Source organism: Malus domestica, chromosome 04 (assembly GCF_042453785.1).
Source record: "Malus domestica chromosome 04, GDT2T_hap1".
Taxonomy (NCBI): Eukaryota; Viridiplantae; Streptophyta; class Magnoliopsida; order Rosales; family Rosaceae; genus Malus; species Malus domestica.
In genome coordinates this window covers 4,729,836-4,737,169 of record NC_091664.1, presented here as the reverse complement: position 1 = coordinate 4,737,169, position 7,334 = coordinate 4,729,836, and the positions used below count along the sequence as shown (strand labels likewise).

The 7,334-nt window shown below is 35.4% G+C and overlaps 1 long non-coding RNA gene across 1 annotated transcript; it reads right to left on the bottom strand.

The window, feature by feature from the left end:
- Positions 1 to 6,415: 6,415 nt before the first annotated feature.
- On the bottom strand, positions 6,416 to 7,064 carry LOC139195238 (uncharacterized). The gene is made up of 2 exons (XR_011579910.1): positions 6,984 to 7,064; positions 6,416 to 6,867 (listed from the first exon to the last, which is right to left on the bottom strand). It is a non-coding gene; the product is annotated as an uncharacterized lncRNA (long non-coding RNA).
- Between the last annotated feature and the right edge of the window lie 270 nt (positions 7,065 to 7,334).

Here is a 7,334-nt window from a genome sequence, read left to right as displayed (position 1 = left end):
TTTTATGTTTTGGGTAAATTACACAAAATTACCTCAATTATGGATCGAATCACAATCTCATACCTCATGTTTTTGTTTTAAAAGTGACAATGTCGTATCTCATTTTATGAATTTGTTACAATGTCAGACCTCCGTTTTATTTTCTCTGTTAATTTATTTGTTAAATACTAACATGACTTGATACGAGCCCATTCTGAATTAAAAATTAATTAAATATTAAAAAATAAAAAAAATGTGGACCCATCACCCTTGCCTTTCTTCCCGATTCCACCTTGACCTCCATACATATATTTCCCTATCAAGCACCATCACAACCATGGCACAGAGTATTTGCACTAACGTCAAAGTCAAAGGGGAAAAGAATGCATCCAGGAGTTGGAACAATTCATCAAACTTTATCATTTACCAGTTACATTCCGCACAAAGAAAAAAAAAACAAAAGAATTATAAGTGGTAATCAAATTCCCACGCTATAAAACATCAAAGAAAGAATGAATAGAAGAAAAAAAAACCCCCCAAAAGTCTTTGGTTTTCTTCGGATTTTAACTTTTGGTAACATAAGATTGAATTGCAGAAAGAACCATCCGGATCGTTTTTTTTATCCATATTCCTGGTTACTAATACTAACTAGGAAATCTCTATTAAACAAAATAAAAGAGTGAATTGCTCTGCCATTGCCATTGCTGACAAACCCTTCAACTCCTCCATACTCGCGTAGCCCTTCCTCGCCATGACCCCTCCGCCATTGTTGTACCTTTTCTCCCCCGCGCTCGCCGACTTACTCCCTCTCGAATTCGACAATACCCCGTACGCTGCTTTCGCCAAACTCTTCGCCGGCGTGGTCATCTACTGCATCGATGGAAGCCTCGACGGCGGCTTGCGGTTCTCTTTTCGCAACATGGCTGAGAAATTGGGCACCAGAGCGAGAACAGAAGACCCTTTTCGCGAATTGGTGTCATGGGTCTTAAATTTGACTTGTTCTTCAATGGGGTCGATTTGGGTTCGGGTTATTCGAGCTCCTATGGGGTCATGTACTTCCTCCTTAGCCGCAATTCTCTAAGTTCCGTGTAGGCTCTGTATCTAGGTCCTTTCTCCATGGCGTAGCTCTCGGTGGCGAACCTCATGAAGGAACTGGATGTTGATCTGGGTTAGGGTTCTGGGAGAGATGTAGAACCCAGATGGGTTATGGGGAGTGGGTCCCACAATTTTAAATTAAAATTTTTAAAATTTTTAAAATTTTAAAATTTAATTAATTTTTGAGGGACCGAGCCCCTCAAGCCACGTTATCATTTAACAGAAAAATTGACAGAAAAACTTACAGATGTCTGATATTGCAACAAGTTCGTAAAATGAGGTATGACATTGTAAATTTTAAAACATAAGGTATGAGATTGTGGTTTGACCCATACTTGAGGTAGTTTTGTGTAATTTACCCTTATGTTTTTCACATCACCACTTAACAACCAATTTAACAGATTGAGTAATAGGTGTATGAAATTAAAATGAAATAATAGTAAATGTATGAGATTAAAATGTTTTAAAAATAGTGTATGAGGTTGCAATTGCAACCAAAATTGAGGGTGCAAATTGTAATTTACGCATAGAATAATTAATTGTTTCAATGCCGAGACATGCGAATTCAAATTTGGTGATAGGTGTGAAAAGTTTATAGGGTTCGAAGTTGAGGAGTTGCTTGGATTGCCTAACTTTGCTCGAGATACAAAACCTTAATGAACGTCTGAGGAAGGTCTCATCATTGTTTTTTTTTTTTTTAAACAGTTGCAAGAGTTACTAGGCAAAATATTGAATTTGCTATGATTGCAGTAGTAATAGGGAAAACACAACAGAATCGCAAGGATTTTGTATGCCTATTGTGTTTGCATCTTTGTATTACATTATTACTTTGTAATAGTGGTAGTACCATCTCTTGGAACATAACTTTCCTTTGTCAAGATGTTGGAACAATTGCAGACTACAATTGGGCAAAAGCAACATGGGATTGTTTGCAAAAACAACTGGTGAAGAATTGCGGAAAACCATCATAGGTATCTGGATGTGTCGTGCTGTTGCCGGTATGTATCGTATACTATTGGGTGTGTTTATAATTCATTCTATATACTTTTTAATTCGCTGACCAGTATATTTTTGTGTGTCAACATTTTTGGTTGTGTGAGAAAATTTCACTGGTTGAACCTGTAAGAGGGAGAATGGACTTAGCACCCAAATTTGTGAAGTGGGATATCCAGGTAATGCATGAGGCTATGTCAACTATCGAAATTGATAGGTTACAGGTACGTTGAATTGAACTTAACTTTTGTTTTTTTTCATGTTTTGTTGTTGTGGTATAATGTTTAGACGATAATTATCATTTTGGCTATTTAGATTAGCGATGCATCAAAGTCACACGTGATTGGAAGTTTGAGGTGTGAATCTCCCAATAAGGTGTCCCCGCCAAGAGACAAAGAACAAGACTTTGAAGTATGTCGATTTTTGTTTTGATGTTTTGTTTAATAGTTTTAACTAGAAAATGTGTCATCGCTTTGTTGTAGGCACTGAATGCATTAGTTGCAACATGCACGAATAGTTTTCACACAAAGCAACTAAAAAAACGTAGTACTTGAGAATCAATGAAATCAAACTTTGCTTGCTAGATATGGATATGCATGCTATAAGAAACATTCATTTGTATATTACACTGCGTTAGCAAAATCATAATCTCAAGTAATCAACCTATTACGTTGAGGAAAAACACAAAAAAAGTAAAAGTAGAAAAGCAGAAGACGTGATACTTGAGCATTTGGCAAGAATAGTAAGTTTCTGAAAAGATTGCCAAATGGTTTTACAAATTCAATCGCTAAACGTTATACTGCAACCTGACAAAGATAAAGTCTATAGTTTGTTTACAAATCAAAACAAAGTGCTCCTATAATCCGCGACAGTTATGAATCAGTTCCACATAAAGATTCTCAACGGCACATCCAACAACTGGCAAGCAAAGCAAAATACGCCATGCGCTTAACACGAAACTAAAACAAAAGGAGGATTAAATAACGAAAATTTTCCATAAGACATCAATTGAAAAAATGCTTCCTAATGTGGTCTGCCAAGAAAAGAATGCAGCTCCAAAACAACTTAGAAAACACCCTACAAATCTTTATCACCCTAATCTTACTAAATAGAAGCATAAATGGACAGGATAGCTCCCTAATTTTGTAACAGAACCTCTAACAAAGAATAACAGGCTCCATAGGCCCTGACTTTTCCTTGGCATAAATACGTATATTGCAAGTTTAATTCCAACGAAACAAATACGCGTGTCAAATAAAAAGCATCAACGTTACATGTACTGCTTTACAATCATCCCGAATTGCTGACACAATGCCTAAAATATTCAAGACTCAAAGACTTGCATGTACTATGACCGACTTCATTTGTCATTCCTTTCAAACTCAAAGAGACTTTAGAAATATTTCGAATCCAACACACACTAAACTTTCATAACGGTATATCTTAGCATACCTACTACATATACTATGACCGACTTCATTTGTCATTCCTTTCAAACCCAAAACAGTATCGGGAAGACTTACCTTTCACTTCGCCAATGGTGGCCAAACAAAAATCCTAAACTTTGATCTCTTCACACTTCCTTGTCTCTCAACTGTGCACTGGAAGCTCAACACAGGAATTGTAGGACCCCAAATGCACTCTCTCAACTGTGCACTGAAAATACTATTACATTTTTTAACATCTAATGCACGATAACTCAGTAGGAAAACACACTATTTTGGCTAAACCGAAGTTGAGCAGATAGAATACAAATAAGGATCCAGTGAGTGGGCTACTGGTTTACCAAAAACACCCAATCAAATTCCAATGCCTTAGTAATGTGTAACATCCTCTGTTTCAATTTCCTGGATCCAAATTTAAAAATAACCTGTCACCATTTTTTCTCCGATTTATATATGATCAATAATTTATGCTCTTCCTCACTTAACATCAATACTATTTCGCGTTTAATGCATTGGTACCAAAAAAAAAAATTCTCGCTTGAATCATTGATTGTGTTAAATGTATATCACCCCAATTGTTAAATATACAGTCTGAAGTAAATTTGATTCTTGAGGACCACACCAATGAAATCACTGTTTTAGTAATTGGTAAATCAATATCAGAGATTGGTGGATCAACAACAATTACCCAATGAGTTTCTCATATTGATAGGACCAAAAAAAAAAAAAAAAAAAAAAAAAAATTACCTGCGTTTTGGCAATAGAAGAAACACTTAATTCAAGTGATCCTCATTTACATTGTCTCTCATGATACAAATATTGAGCCAAGAACTCCACAGACATTGTTAAGGGAAATTACTGTATCCTCAACTACGGTTTCATCTTATATGTCAACACCAGATACAACTGCAGAATCACACAACCAAAAAAGAGAGTCGGTGAGAAGACCTCTTTTTATTGGTGATGAACAAATGTTTGTTTGCTATCATTCCTTTGTACATGTTTTAAACTATTATCTATTCATTTTTTCTAACATTTGTCATCTATTTGAAACAGTGATGTAGAAGAAGGACCGAGTGAAAAAGACTTTGATCAAATTCCCATCAAGTTGTTTAAAAAAAATAAAAAATTCATTTCCCACTCCTCCAAAGGCAGATTTGACTCCTCTAAAAAACCGATAGGTGCCAATACTCTACCATCACTTTTTGTTATGATCTAAATTTATTGAAGCATAAATTTACTGCCTACCTAAATGTTTCCCAATCTTCCTTTTGTTTAGGTTGGTTTCCCCATCGTGAAATATATTCCACCATAACTCTAGCCACTCAGGGTGAGAAAAATTCCAGCTTTACCTAATCTGCATCAGACAATGCTTCTAATATTTTTTTGGGATGTAAATAGTCCTCGGTGATAAACACTCTAGTATATTTTGCATGTACATACACCACCGCTTTGTAATGTTTTCTAAGCGTTACTGCTCACCGAAAATTACATAGAACTCCTAGAATACAATAGATGGGTGTAATATTTTCAGACAAGGATTGTCTACCCTTCCACTTTCGGTGCCCTCCTGTTTTGTGTGGTCACGGTTAAGCTACGTCAACATTTTATATTTTTTTTTTATAGAGATAATAAGACAAAAATAAATAGTAATATAAAATGTTGACGTGGCTTAACCGTGATCATACAAACAGGAGGGCAAATGAAGTAGGAGGGCAGACAATCCTTGTCCAATATTTTCTGCCTGCAGATGTTCACAGATTTGATAGCCTTTTGTGTGCAAATGTTGCTGCTGCTGGAAAATTATGTATAACTGCTGCAACAAAATGGATGACCATGGTATATTTTGCATACAGACAAACAACAATTCCACTCTTTTAAACATACATTGCACCAGCTAAATCTTTAGGCTGCAAAATTTTTTGAATCTTTGTTATAAACAGTGTTAATGCTTTAAACCATCATATCTACATCTTTTGAACACAACGTTTCAAACAATTTTCAAGCTCGCAGCATCGCGCAGGCACTACTTGTTAGTTTACTACTAAAAATTCAAAAGAGTTCATTCATTAGTATGGTAAATTAACCATTTAATTACATCTCATTAAACTAGGAAAAAACAAAAACAAGTACAAAAAATAAGGGAAAACCATTTGGAAACCTTGTCGAGAGAGACCTGAGAGAAAATGACGACCCCTCCTCTCAGTCCACTCCATACTTGATCTCTAAAGTCCATTTGGCATGTAATTGTTATTCAATTTCAAATTTTCTGGTAGCAATTAGCAAAAAGCTAATGGAAGAATCAAATAAAATGAAAGAAAAAGCATCATGAAAGAAATCAAGATGAAGAATGAAATTTTAGCAATTCACCATTCTCTTCTTTTATAAAAAAAGATGCATCCTATTTGTAGTGAAAACAGGTCCCGACAAACCCATTTATCCTCAAGAAATATTTTGTATGAATTTAAAAACATAATCCCTGAAATTATATCTCTTAGTTAAGAACACCAACAAACTTCTTGTAGAGAAAGACATGAGGCACACAAAAGAACACGCAAGCATGAAATAAACGAAGCAGAGAAAACCAAAGAAATGATGAGAAACCAAAATACCCATTTCATAATCCAATTGCTTTTTAGTTTGCTTGCCATTTTTAGTTCTTCAATTTAGAGAAAAGCCACAATTCAGCACATGAATAAAAATTCACACACATGAACTCAGGGACTAAGCATACACCTATATATACAGACATATATTCACACAGAGACATCTCCACACACACACATATATTTATATTGAAATTGTCGAGGGAGGACGTGAAGTTTCTGCGAAGAAGGTTTTAACTCTTGTACATCTAACAAATCAAATGAGGAGAGAGTAATTGAACAAAAAACTCACGAAACTCTTGCTGGAAAAAAATCACTAAATTAAAAGCATAGCATCTACACTGCGTCACCAAGAAACTTTGCTCGGACTCTGTCATACTCACCATCCCTGATCAATGTAATCATATATTTCACAGCCACACTCCGTCTTCATATACACTGAAATAGCATCTAGATTCTTTGCTCGGTGAGCTTATTCAGTCAACCAATAACCAACATATACAATCTGACAATCATAGCAGCTACACCAATCATCCATAAATGGACAGAAATACAAATACAATTGAAATGGGGTTTGGAACAAATATACTAATCATTCAACAAAATTACAAACAGGGGGTTATTTCACCTGGCGCCTGCTTTGTCTAGCACCTAACAAAATTAAGAATGGATAGACAAATACCTCAGTAATGATCTCTTTGGTGCCTGCCTTGTGAATGCATGCTTTGATCTGTATGCTTGTGTTTGATCTACATGTCAAGAATCAAATTAAAAAGTGAATTACAAAAATACAAAAGCAACCAAGAAATGGAAAAACAACCATGCAACACAGGGATATTCAAATGATGTGAAGTGAAAAAGGAACCTGAATTCAGTTTCCTGAGAAGCAAAAAGCAGCCAACTATGAAGAAACACAAAAATGAACACAGTGCAACCCCCTAATTTAAGAAGAGAATGCTTTGAATGATGATAAATTCTTCTCAATAAGAGGAACTTATAGGTGTACAACCCTAACATAAAAGGAAAGAAAAACTAATTACAAGTGATTACATGGGATTACATATCAATTAGGGATCCTACCTAAAATACAAAAGTCAACACTCCCCCTCAAGTTGGTGCATATATGTCGCTCATGCCCAACTTGTGTAAGAAACTTGAAAACTTGTGACTTGAAACAGCTTTTGTGAGGATATCTGCCAACTGATCTTCTGTTCTT